The 12,362-nt window shown below is 35.2% G+C and overlaps 1 protein-coding gene across 7 annotated transcripts in view; it reads left to right on the top strand.

The window, feature by feature from the left end:
• Lrrc49 (leucine rich repeat containing 49) overlaps positions 1-12,362 on the top strand; it is a 161,982-nt gene that overhangs the window by 60,164 nt on the left and 89,456 nt on the right. The window lies entirely within an intron of this gene.

The raw sequence follows: 12,362 nt of genomic DNA, 5'->3' as shown, positions 1-12,362 counted from the left end.
AGAGTTAGTTATTCTTGAGTAAAACATTTGCATATGGAAATTTCAATATATACTTTATTGTCCTTTGTTTGACATTCACTGCATTAGTCAGTTGAATTTGAATTTCTTTCATAAATTATAATCTATAATTTCTATAGCTACTAAGCAATTTTGTTAAAGCAGGCTATATTTGTCACTGAGCTGCATGTTAATTAGGCCATAACTGCCTTCCAACTTAGTATCTCTACTTAGAATTTATTCTGTTAAGAGATAGTGTATATATATATATGCATAAATTTTGTGTTTCAGATTTTAAAGTATTATCATTCTTTATATTGTGATGATATCTTATTCAGTGTCAATGTAGCAAATTTCAAAACTCAAACTGAGGCATAAAGATTTTCCATTGCAGAAAGACCACTACTTCTTCCCTAATTCTTTCCATCTTTTTCTTCCCTGTAACTACTTTGTTTGAACTAGGCTAATATGACTGTCCCCATTCTTTAGTTTCACTTTAAGGCTGTTATTTAAACCTGCTCTTATAAGAGGGAAAATTAGAATATACAAAAGTTTAGAGTACATCTCTTTCTGATTCTTTGCATCTGGTTATTAAAAATTAATGTAGTTTCGTTTTTGTTTTTCTGTTCACCTTTTTCCTCATCCATCATCCGTGTGTTAAAACAAACCATTTCCCTGCACTTTATCTCTGAAAGACAGGTATTATCTCAAGTTAGTGATCTTTGTAGAGGTATTATTTCCAAAAAATACCCTTAATCTTTTTTTCCCTCTTCTATGGTAAAAGTTTTCTGATAGACTTTTCATATTGTTTTCAGCCTCTATTGAATGCATTATTCTATCTGCCTTTTGATTTTCTTGCCGAGATAGGGTTTCTTTTCAATAAAAAGAATGAAAGAAACACTCAATTTTCATTTATGGAATTTCTACCTGAAGCACTGACAACTCTTTAGAGAAGAGAAAATATTTTTAAGGTACTTCAAACCATTAAATTTCTTCAACTGTGATGTGAGAGAAATAATCACTTACCTTACTTTTTGCCTTGTATATAGGAAGCAATTTAAACAGAGATATGGATTTGAGTTTATAGGTTCATGATGCTCCCAAGTCTCTAGGAGAGAACTTCTACACTTTCAAACTTCTAGCTCTGTAGGGAGTTGGTTTTAACTGTGTGTGTTTGTGTGTGTGTGTGTGTGTGTGTGTATGTGTGTGTGTAACTTTTTTCTCAAAATCCGGAGGGGAGTTTTATCTACCCAGCAGTAGAAGCCCAGAACCATAAATAAATTTTTTTTTCTTTTGTCAGGCATGATGGTACACACCTATAATCCCAGGTGCTTTGGAGATTGAGGCAGGAAGGTCACAATTCTGAGGATAGCCTAGGCAACACAGCAAGACACTATCTATAAAAAATAAAAATATTAATGGGTTAAATATTTGTAAGTTTTAAAATAAAGCATGATTTCTTTTTTTTATATTTTTTATTGGTTGTTCAAAACATTACAAAGCTCATGATATATCTTCTTTCATACATTTGACTCAATTGGGTTATGAACTCCCATTTTTACCCCAAATACAAATTGTAGAATCACATCAGTTACACACTCACATTTTTACATAATGGCATATTAGTGACTATTATATTCTGCTACCTTTCCTATCCCCTACTATCCCCCCTCCCCTCCCCTCCCATCTTCCCTCTCTACCTCATCTGCTGTTGTTCAATTCTCTCCCTTGTTTCCCCCCCCTTCCCCTCACATCCTCTTCTATGTAATTTTGTGTAACATTGAGGGTCTCCTACCATTTCCATATGCTTTCCCTTCTCTCTCCCTTTCTCTCCCCCCACTCATCTTTGTTTAATGTTAATCTTTTCCTCATACTCTTCCTCCCTGTTCTGTTCTTAGTTGCTCTCTTTATATTAAAGAAGACATTTGGCATTTGTTTTTTAAGGATTTGCTAGCGTCGCTTAACATAATCTGCTCTAATGCCATCCATTTCCCTGCAAATTCTATGATTTTGTCATTTTTTATTGCTGCGTAATACTCCATTGTGTATAGATGCCACATTTTTTTATCCATTCATCTATTGAAGGGCATCTAGGTTGGTTCCACAGTCTAGCTATTGTGAATTGTGCCGCTATAATCATTGATGTGGCAGTATCCCTATAGTACGCTCTTTTAAGATCCTCAGGGAATAGTCCGAGGAGGGCGATAGCTGGGTCAAATGGTGGATCCATTCCCAGTAAAGCATGATTTCTTAAGAAATTGAGATAAATGAGTCAACACTTTCAAGGCACTCTTTCTCTTACTAATTACTTTATCTATGTTTTGGCATAGTCTCATACCTTCTTCTAGTGTTTCTAGCTGATCTGCTTTTGACACAAAGTATGTTTCTTTTCTGTTCCTACTGACACATGTGGTCCAGGAGATGGTATAGTGAATAAATTAGGCCTGAAGGGGGAAAATCAGAGAGCACAAGCCTTGATAATATTTCTATAACTTTACTAAAGACACAAATATTTCAGATAGCTGAGTGAGCAGATAACCTGGAGTGACAATTGTAATATATTTTCAGGGACCCATTGCCTTATTAGGTTCTGGCATAATAGAGTTGCCAGGTTTTATAGTTCAGTTGCCCAGAAATAACATAAGTCAAGAAGAGTAGAAATAGCAGTGTAAAGCCCAAACTTAACACATTTTAAGATTTTTCTCTAGAGAATCCTCAGATAGCATCCAACAAATGAAAACATCCAAATGTATAACCATTTGGGGGGACAAAAATAAATTGACTGAATTATTCTAGAACTTCCTAGGTTTTCACTAATTTGTTGGATTTTCAGTGGTCCATTCACATCAACTATTAGGTACCCTGTGAAAATACAGAAAATCATGAAATATAATGACACCCAATAGAGTTTATAGTGCTCCAACATAGGATGAATAGGTCCCTATACTGAATGGAGAGTTCATTGTGAGCATGGTAGACAGACCTCTTTTGTATGCTTGCCTACAGATATTATAACGATGTGCTTAGTTCTATCAGTAGGCATGCAAGATATATTTAGAGACTGAATGACATGCCCATGTCTATCTGTGTATCTCAACAAAACCAGTGCTTCTGATTAAATATCCTCAGAACACTCATAATCTAATGAGGAAGATAGAGACATAAATAAAGAATTATAATACAGTTAATATATACATTTATATGTTTATACATGATATATATTTACATATATACAGTTAATGAAGTGTTAAACTTAGTTGTAGTGATATATTATTTTAAAAACGAACAAAAAGAAAAGTTTGTTCTTTATTTCTATAATGTTTTGACTGGCGATTCATATTTATAAATGAGGGACTAATAGATAGATTTGTTTTTCAACTTAAGTTCTAAAATCTTTGAGACTGCAAATAATTCTGAATGCAGAATCTCTGCCTGCAGATGATGTAGGGAGAAAGGTGGGAGGAGGATGTCTACTCAGTAGTGAGACTTCTTTTTAGAATATGTGTACCCCAGAGACTTGTCTTCTGGGAGTTGATTCCTTTATTCATCTTGGCCAACAGAACTTACCTACCACACTGTCATTTTCTCTTATTATTTTCAACCTGGAGACAGTTTGGGAGTCAGCCACTCTGAGGAAATGTAGCAAATTGTTACCTTCAATAATTATCTGAACAGTGGACCCACATCTGCTCCTAATGCTTGCTATCTCTGATCAAGGGAATGTTCTGAGGCTCTGTCAGTGACCCTTAATTATAATGTAATAATCATGTCCATTACAGGCTCTTTAGCAATTTGGGGTTTTACTGATTCCATCTGCTTTTATATTCTCCAGAAATTATTTAGTATAGTTTACCAACAGAACTCATCTTGATTTTCCAGTACTGCTATGGACATTTTCATACTTTTGTGTTCGATCATTTCAAAGAGATTAAAGGGTGGAGAGAGATAAGAACATGCACTCAGGAAGCCTTGCTCATCACTGAGTGATTTCCCCAAATAGGCTATGCACAAAAATATTCTTGGAGGCTTTGAAAACATATAATTGGGCTGGGGTTGTGGCTCAGAGGTAGAGTGCTTGCCTACCATGCATGAGGTACTGGGTTTGATCCTCAGCACCACAAAAAATAAAAATAAAAAATGAAGATATTGTGTCTATCTATAACTAAAAAATAAATATTTAAAAAATAAAAGAAAACATATAGTTCCTGTTTTGCTGCTGGATCATTTGCTCTGATAGACTTATAGTGGGACCACTCTAATTTTAGAGGATTTTAAGTGCTTGATTTGGGAACTACTGAGTTACATTGCCCCAAAATGAGACTATTTATTAGCTTCAAGATTACTATTTTGTGAAAAAGTTCATCAAGCCCTTTATAAGAAAAAGATTTTAAAGCAAAAACTTTTCAGGGCTAACTGTTCTCTTCAGACATTTTATGATCTGTAGCCAAAACTGAGGTGTTTCATTAATTTTTTTCATGAAACAGTTTGCTATTTCTTATATAGTTGAGTGCTAATTTATTCTATTTTCTCTTTTTCTTTTTTCTCCAGTGTGGAAAACTTTTACAACTTTGGTGGGTTTTTTTTTAAACAAAAGGAAGAATGAGCTTATAATTATAGTGCATTGATTGTCCAGAAGGGAATGGTTGCTTTTGTTTCTAGAACTCAGGGAATTCAGTGTCAGTGAAAAAGAGTAAAGAACTAATCAAGGTCAAATATAAATTTAGGACTCTTGATCTCACCTATTATTATTATTATTATTATTCCACATCCCCAGTCCTATTTTGTATTTTATTTAGAGACAGGGTCTCACTGAGTTGTTTCGTGCCTCACTTTTGCTGAGGCTGGCTTTGAACTTACTATCCTCCTGCCTCCGCCTCCCAAGCCACTGGGATTACACGTATGTGCCACTGCACTTGACTTATTATTATTTTTAATTGAACTAAAATACACATAACATGAAATTTACCACATTAACTGTTTTTAAAGTTTGTAGTTCAGTAATGTAGTTCAGTATATTCACATTGTTCTGCAACTCTTTTTTTCTTGCAAAACTGAAACTGTATACCTATTAAACATATGTCTCCATTGCCCCCTTCTTATAGCCCTTTTGGAGACTGCCATTCTTTCTGTCTCTATGAATTTGAGTACTTTGGATACCTCATATGAGTGGAATCCTATGGTATTTGTCTTTTTGTGTCTGGCATATTTCATTTAGCGTGTTTTCTGCAGTGTAAATCTGTGCTGTAGGATGTGTCAGGATTTCCTTCCTGTTTAAAGCTGAGTCCTCTTATATTATTCTTGAGGTAATATGGAAGAGGGAGGTTACAGAATGAGCCAGCCCTGCCTTTCCCTCCTCACTGCCTTCTCATACTGCCCTAGACTCCTTTTCCACTGAACTTCTTTAAACATATCAAATACCTCCTTGCTAGTCTTTGTCATTGTACCTACCTAACCTACCTAGGCCATTGGCAAATAACTTTTTTTCCCTGCCTTTTCACTGTCTAAATAGTTCCTGATCATACTTTAGGTCTCAGATTAAATGGTATCAAATGTTCTTAAACCTTAATATACATAATCATCATCTGCTAAAACGCAGGTGGACTCTATCTTCAGTGGATTCTAATTCAGTAATTTTCGGTCTGGTTCAGGAATTTGTATCTTTAGCTAGTAATACAGTGACTTAAAAATAATCTATTCTCCGTGTTTTCCAAGCTTTAGGTCAAAACACAAACAGGGATCCTAAATTCAACTTAGTAGTTCTGTTACCAGATGGCTAAGGGTCCTTTTGCTCAACTTAGATAGAAAAAATGAAAAACCAAAATGAATATCCTTTAGTTTTAGCAGCCCTGAGCCCTGAGTGTCAGCTGCTCTTGATCCTTAGGTGTTGGCAGTTATCCCAGCTGCTCTCAGCATCTGGATCTAGAAGCTACTCACAACTCTCCACAGAAAGAGCTAACTGCCCCCAGCAGCTCTTCTGCTATTTGAGCTAACAACTCCAGCAGTTTTTCTGTATTTGAAGCTCACGGTTCTCAGCAGTGTTTTTGCTGCTTACCTAGCTTTTCCTAGACATTCTCTGTAGCTCTTTAGCATTCTGACTGCTAGGTGTTCTGAGGGCTAGCAGCCCTTGGTGTTGCCATCTCTTGATGCAACCAACTTAGCCTGCTGTTTTTGAGATAACAAAAACTGGTGTTGTGGCTCAGCGGTAGAGCAATTGCCTAGCATGTGTGAGGCCCTGGGTTTGATCCCCAGTACCACATGAAAATAAATAAATAAGATAAAAGGTATTGTGTCCAACTAAAAAATAAATTTTTTAAAAAATTAAAATAGGCAAAATAAAACTATCTGAACAAGGCTTTATTGGGGCTTATTCTGTAGCATAAGGTACAGTATACATAATTTCCAGACTGGCCTCATGAAAGTGAGGGAAGGATTGCTTATATATGCAAAGGTGGGACCACACATGTACATTGTACATTCTCTCCTGCCTGCTAACTGCAGATTTTCTGTTTTGTCATGTCAGCCTGGGCAAACATACTCGGCCTGCCTGTCCTGGGGTAATGAATGGAGGAGGTGCTCCTCATCCACCAGGATGGGGGAAGCTGAAGGTGGATGAACATATTCTGAGTGGCAGAAAGGTGGAGTCATCAAAGGTGGCCACAGGTTGTCCAAAGCTGTCCCAGTCTGAGTGAAATTTCTCTGAGCTGTGTAGGCATCTGTAGATGTCTGTGGATGTCATGATGACAGCTGTGCCTGATCATTGAAGAAGTGGCCACTAGATTGACAGCTCCCAGGGTTTCTGTGAAGCAGTGGTGCTTAAGTCCTGGCTGCTCCCACTTCTGATGGGACTTTAGAAGAAGAAGCAATGTTTGTTGATCATAGCCCACCCAGCTCAGGGCTAGAGCTCTCAGCAGGAGATTGGAGCAGTGGTTGCCACTGCAGGCACCTCCTCTTTTCCTCTCTGATCCCTCCCTGTATTACAGGTGGCACAGCCCCAGCTCAGATCCCTGCCTCACCTCTACCCCAGCATAGCCCCCTGGCTGCACCTCAGGGCAGCAGCAGCTGCAGCTGAGTAGCCAGACTTGGAGGAGGGGTGCAGGGCTGTCATCCATGCAGCTGAGCATGATGACACTTGCTTCTACAGGCCCCTGGCAGCTTTGGTTATTAAAGGAAAATAAAGAATCTCTTTTTGGGGAGAGTTGGACTCTCTTGTCATGGGTTCAAGACCAGCAAAATTAAAGTAGAATAGAAATTATCAGAGTTTGTCATACATTGTAAGGACAAATACTGTTTTATGAAGATTTTCTACTTTTGATTGTTTATAGGTGTGTCTATGAATGCATTTGGGTGTGTATTATTATTTTACTATGGAGATATGTGAATTGTGTTACAATTTAAATATGTGTTATACTATAGATTAGGTTTAAAAAGTTTGAAAACTAGGGTGAAATCTTGCAACATAATTTTATAGCTTACTGTGTTTCTACTACTATTGCAGTGTTCATTGTTCATTGTACTTTAATTTTTAACCACCCACCCCAAGACTAAACTTGGCAAGGGCAGAGGAATAGATGTACACTGCTTACCACATCCTCTCTGGCATCTAGCAGACATATCCTTTTAGTAAAAATATTACTAACATATTTAAAAATTTTCAGGAAGAATTTAATCCCACAAATGGGTAGATATTCCTGTGCAGCTGAAGAACTTGTTTTGGTGGGTCCTCTTTCATGTCATTGCTAGATCATTTGGATTGTGTTTTATGCCTGGACCTGTGAGGTTTAAAGCTATACGAAATCAAAACTCTCTTGGCTTTTTAAAAAATATTTATTTTTTAGTTGTAGTTGGACACAATACATTTATTTATTTATTTATTTTTATGTGGTGCTGACAATCGAACCCAGGGCCTTGGGCATGCTAGGCAAGTGCTCTACCGCTGAGCCACAATCTCAGTCCCTCTTGACTTCTTTTCATGCTTCCATTTAATCTATTGATTTGTCAGTAATGATCTTGCCAAGAACTTCTAGATCTTGAAAAATATAAGAAAAAAATATACAGAGACAAAACCTTTTAGTTATGCAATGGGATATATTAAAGGTAGTGGGCATGGTTTGCTCCAGGTGTGGGCAATTTGGAGCTGTGGCATCTATAAGACATTTAAACAGACTGTGGCTGTGGCTCAGCAGTAGAGCACTTGCCTCACATGTGTGAGGCTGGGTTCGATCCTCAGCAACACATAAAAATAAATAAATAAACAAATAAAGATATTAAAGAAAGATATTTATAAACAATGATAAGACAGACAAAACAATGTTGCTTTTTATTATCACCATGCCCTGGAATTTTAAAACCATGTCAGTGATGAAGTACTCCTTTATGCCAGGGTGGGAAATCTCATACCTCCTTCCTTCCCTTAGTAAGACATTGCTATTTGGGCTCAGCTTTCTCTTTATGATGTAATTGAAACTTTTTTCCCCATTTTCTTATTGGTGCACTACATTTGTACATAATGATGAGAATTTTTTTCATTACATATTCAAATATACTCATAGTATAACTATAATTTGGCCAATATCCCTCTTCATTGAAACTTTTAAGTTAATTTCCATTTGTTTTTTGAGAAAGCAATGCAGTTGTAAAGTCTCTAGTGTCTTCTGTTAGTAATTACAGTATGGCTAAAGGTCACTGTACCACAAGCTTTGGGTGTAACTTTTCCTTCATCATCATTCTCCAGGGAAAGATTATCTTCCAGGTCATTTTCAAAATTTTAAGAAAATTATTTCATAATGTTACCTTTATAAGGAAGTAATTTTCCCCAAGCTATTTTCAACTTTTGTGGTCTGTCTATGTGAATTGTATAATTTTTTTAAAAAAAATCCCCAAACCAAAACAAAACACAATTTCTTCTTGAGAAAATCAGAGAACCACAAATGGCCCTGCAGTTGTCTCATTTATTATCAATTGGTATTTGAAAGAGGAAATTATTCCACTGACCTTCAGAATGTGTTGATATTTTTTATGAGCTCAGGTTGATATCTAAAGCATTTCTAGAGTTAAGATATAGACCTTTTACTCTTGAAAAATTTGAATTGTCACTTATACTGTTTTGACTTGAAGAAAATTCATTGTCCGCAATTGTAGTGTACAGCTTTCTTTTACAATACCTTCATTTTTACTTGGTGGCTGAAGTTAACAAAAAAAGTATGTGAATCTTTTTACTGAGTGAAACGGAGAAAATCAATTTTTGGCTGCTGTTTTTTTTGATTACCTGCTAAGAAAAGTTTTAAATATATAAAGGACTACACACTTGTAGATATTTCATTATAAATAGTATTCACTTGGGTTGGGGTTGTGGCTCAATGTTAGAGTGCTTGCCTAGCATGTGTGAGGTCTTGGGTTCCATTCTTAGCATGGAATATAAATAAATTAAAAAGGGTACACATTTATCTGTTTAAATCCTCTTGAGGTATTTCCTAATGTGACTGACTTTCAGACATTTAATTGAGTTTTTCTAAATGTGATGGATATAATCGAAAGAGGACCCACAAACAAGTTTTAAAAATAGGAACATTTTTCTTCATTCATTATGGTTTTACTTTTTTGCTGTGAACAATACTCCTTGACTGTAGAGCCTTGCTTCAGCTTTTGAATTCTTTTAGACAGAAAATAGGTGAAAATATATATCCACAACTAATTTTGTTTGGCCATTTCAGAAAAATAGACTTTAAGGTAAGATAAATTTGTTTTATCATGCGCAGGGTTGATGAAATTATTGGATCAAAATTTATTTTATTTAAAACAGAACTTTTTCTAAATTATTTTTATGTAATCTTTCATTGTACATCTTATTTCTGTATTACTTTGTCAATGTGCTACTTCAAGTAGAAAATAGGAATCAAAAGTAGAAATTACTGTAGAATAGAAAATAGAAAAAAATGCTTTAAATGAATCAAACTTCATTCCTTCATTGGTTTTAGGACGTTCAGTTTGTTAGATGATTGTGTTCTGGTTGATATTTTGCACTTTAATATATGGTCTTATTTTAATTTTTGTCCATTAAATTGAGAATTACAGTTTAATTGATTAATTTCTTCTGATTACTGATTTATGTTTGTATTGCAGTCAAAAAGAGCTTTAATTTTTGTTAGTTTCAAGTGGTTTATTTATTTATTTATTTATTTATTTATTTATTTTTGGTATTCTGGATTGAACTCAGGGGCACTTAACCACTGACCCACATCCCCAATCCTTTTTTTTTTTTTTTTAAATTTAGAGACAGGGTCTCACTGAGTTGCTTAGGGCCTCTCTAAGTTGCTGAGGCTGGCTTTGAACTTAGGATCCTCCTGCCTCAGCCTCCCAAGCTGCTGGGATTACAGACATGTACCACCATGCTCAGCAGTTTTGAGTATATTTGTTGATCTCATAGTAAACAGATAATATTGACTATATAGATGGATATTTTTACACCATGTACTTTTATCAGGTGGCAGTGTTATTGAAGACATTGGAGATTTCCTTCTGATTTAAGGTAACTAAGATTACTGCCATTCACATAGAACTTTGAAATTTAAAGATTATTCTATGAGTATTTCTATAGATAAATGAACATTAGAATACAACTTCTTCACATATCTTTTTAAAATCTTTCTACTATTTTATAGATTTATAAGCTCTATAAATATATAAATAATTTTTTTATTTGAACTAGCATTTTAAAATGAATATTTGCCTTATGTGTTCTAATTTACTAAATGACTTGTAGAGTTGATTGCCAAGAGGAAATCATTTAAGTGGTATGAATAGATTAAAGGCTTCATTCAGATATGTTATAGGAGAGCACTTGGAAACTAGGTAATTCTCCATTCAAAGCAGGGCCAGAGTTTTTCTAGGATATTGCAAAATAGGGAATATGACCTTGGGTTTTGCCTTAAGAAGCAGTTTTCACAGCAATTTTTTACTCTAATTTTTTTTTAAATTTTCCGTTTCCATGCCTTTTGCTTATTGTCTTAAGCTTCAGAATGGTGTTTTCTGAGGACAGATTTGGCAAAAAGTTTGCAGTTTTTTGATGAATCAGATTTCATGTAGCAGGGTAGTAGGAAAAAAAAAAGAAAAGGGAGCGAACATTCAAGGCAACTCTATCTTGTTTGTTTTATTCTTTGGTATTACTTTTAAGTAAAAGAAAGGCAGGAAAATCTAATGGGTAGCAGTTATTTTTTAAACTCTTTATATGCCTTATTTTATTATATTATTTTTATATCAGCATTTATAGTCATTTAGAGAATTAATTCTGTAATAAAAAAGACACACAAATGCTGTCATGGATTTTATTTATAACATTATGAAATGTGGGGAGTGATACCCTATGAGATGTACAACTCCCCTTTATAAAATGTCATTGTAACTAATCTTCACCAAATTAAAGGATTTCTCTACCTGTACCATCTGTCTCAACCCACGCATACACACACAGACATTATGATTTGGATATGAGGTATTCCCCAAAAGCTTTTGTGTTTACTCAGAAATATTCAGAGGTGAGATGATTAGATTATGAGAGCTGTAACCTAATTAGTTCATTCTAGTTTGGGTGATAACTGTAGGCCAGTGAAGTATGACTGGAGGAGGTGGATCACTGGGAGTGTGCCTTGAAAGAATTCATCTTCCCTGTGACTTCTCTCCCCATTTTGCTTTCTGTTTCTTGGCTGCCATGATTGGAACATCAGTCCTCCACCAGACCCAGAGCAATGTCATCAGCCAACCATGGACCAAACTTCTGAAACAATGAGCCCAAATAACAACTCCTCCTTGAGTTGTTCTTGTCATGCATTTTTTATCACAATAGCAAAAACCTGACTATCATGTATATGGCATATGTGATATTTGTATGTATATATTTATGTGTGCATATTTTTTTCTTCACTACAGGAAATTTTCTTAATACTTTTATTATTAAGTTTTATTTTCATGAGTACAAAGACAGTTTGTGTAAGTACCTAAGCTTTTCTAAAAAGAAGGATTCTTGAACTAAAATTAAACTAAGGCCCTAGGCTGTTTGCACACCTTGTCTCATTCTGGGTTCACACATATATAGTTGAGAGGCTGGTAACTATTCATGGCAATGAATTCACATTTTTTAAGGTAGTGATATATCAAAGGCCCTCTGGGATTTTGTTAATGTGAAGATTCTAGAAGTTGCAGGAAAATTTTTGTGGCACATTACTAAAAGGAAGGGACTAGATTGAACTTTAACATTAGACCTAATTAAATATTGGGTGTTTTTTCCCTAGGTTCAGAAACAAACAAGTACAATAAATTGAGACCAATATGTATTTTATGATTGTCTGTTTATTTTGTTCTACAAATGCAAG

Source organism: Ictidomys tridecemlineatus, chromosome 5, assembly GCF_052094955.1.
Source record: "Ictidomys tridecemlineatus isolate mIctTri1 chromosome 5, mIctTri1.hap1, whole genome shotgun sequence".
Lineage (NCBI taxonomy): Eukaryota > Metazoa > Chordata > Mammalia > Rodentia > Sciuridae > Ictidomys > Ictidomys tridecemlineatus.
The sequence above is the reverse complement of the archived record's forward strand: the minus strand, read 5'-3'. Positions and strand labels throughout refer to the sequence as shown.